Here is an 894-nt window from a genome sequence, read left to right as displayed (position 1 = left end):
GGGGCTGGCAGGAAGGTGAGGTCGGGTCTATGGAGAAGGGGCTAGGCCGGAAGGAAAGTGAGCACGGGAAGGGGAAGGGGGCGGGGCTGGCAGGAAGGGAAGGGCGGAGCCTGTGAGATGGGGCGTCGCCGGTGGGGAGAAGACGGCCCGGCGGGGAGGGACGGGGCTGGCAGGAAGGTGAGGGCGGGCCCTGTATATTGGTGGGCGGGGCCAACAGGAAGAGGAGAGCGTGGCTGGCGGGAAGGGGGTGCTGGGCGGAGCCTACGGGGCGAAGCCACTTCCCTTCTCTTTCTCAATTTGCGCCTTAATTCCTGGGGCCTCAGTGCTGCACCTTTCTGAGACTTCCCCTGCTCCAACGCCTGTGTTACTCAAACTCTCAGTAAGGTGGGAGATGCAGTAACGAAACAACAGCCGGGCTCTGTCCGAACAAAACCTAGCACCTTAACAGTGAGCGGGATAATGGCCCCGCCTTTTCCAGCTGAGTCTAGACAGTTTGGTGGGTTGCCCGCCCCACTGCAGGTTGGAGTCAGCAGCCGCCGGCCACGATTTTGGCACTAAGCTAAGCTGCCAGTAAGAACCTTGCAGCGCAACTGGAACGTAAACTGATACTTGTCTCGATTTAGGATTTAAAGTGTTGGATCCTGTGCCAGTGGTCAGTGTATTATCTCCAGCTACGTACGCACTCATTTCCTGCTCTAGGGCATGGAGCCAGGCCCTCAGCATTCCTCCCTCGCCATGTGGCCCAGTGTCCCAGAGCTGTACAAAAGGAACCGCTGGGAGGCGGTGCAGGAGGAAAGGGCTTTGCTGCCTGGCTCCGGGGAGTTCCCTTGTCAGGCACCTGCAGAATCAGAGGGCTCCCCAGGACCCACCTCCCCGCACCAAGGACTGATTCTT

Source organism: Ailuropoda melanoleuca, chromosome 1 (assembly GCF_002007445.2).
Source record: "Ailuropoda melanoleuca isolate Jingjing chromosome 1, ASM200744v2, whole genome shotgun sequence".
NCBI lineage: Eukaryota > Metazoa > Chordata > Mammalia > Carnivora > Ursidae > Ailuropoda > Ailuropoda melanoleuca.
Note: the sequence above shows the minus strand (reverse complement) of the source record.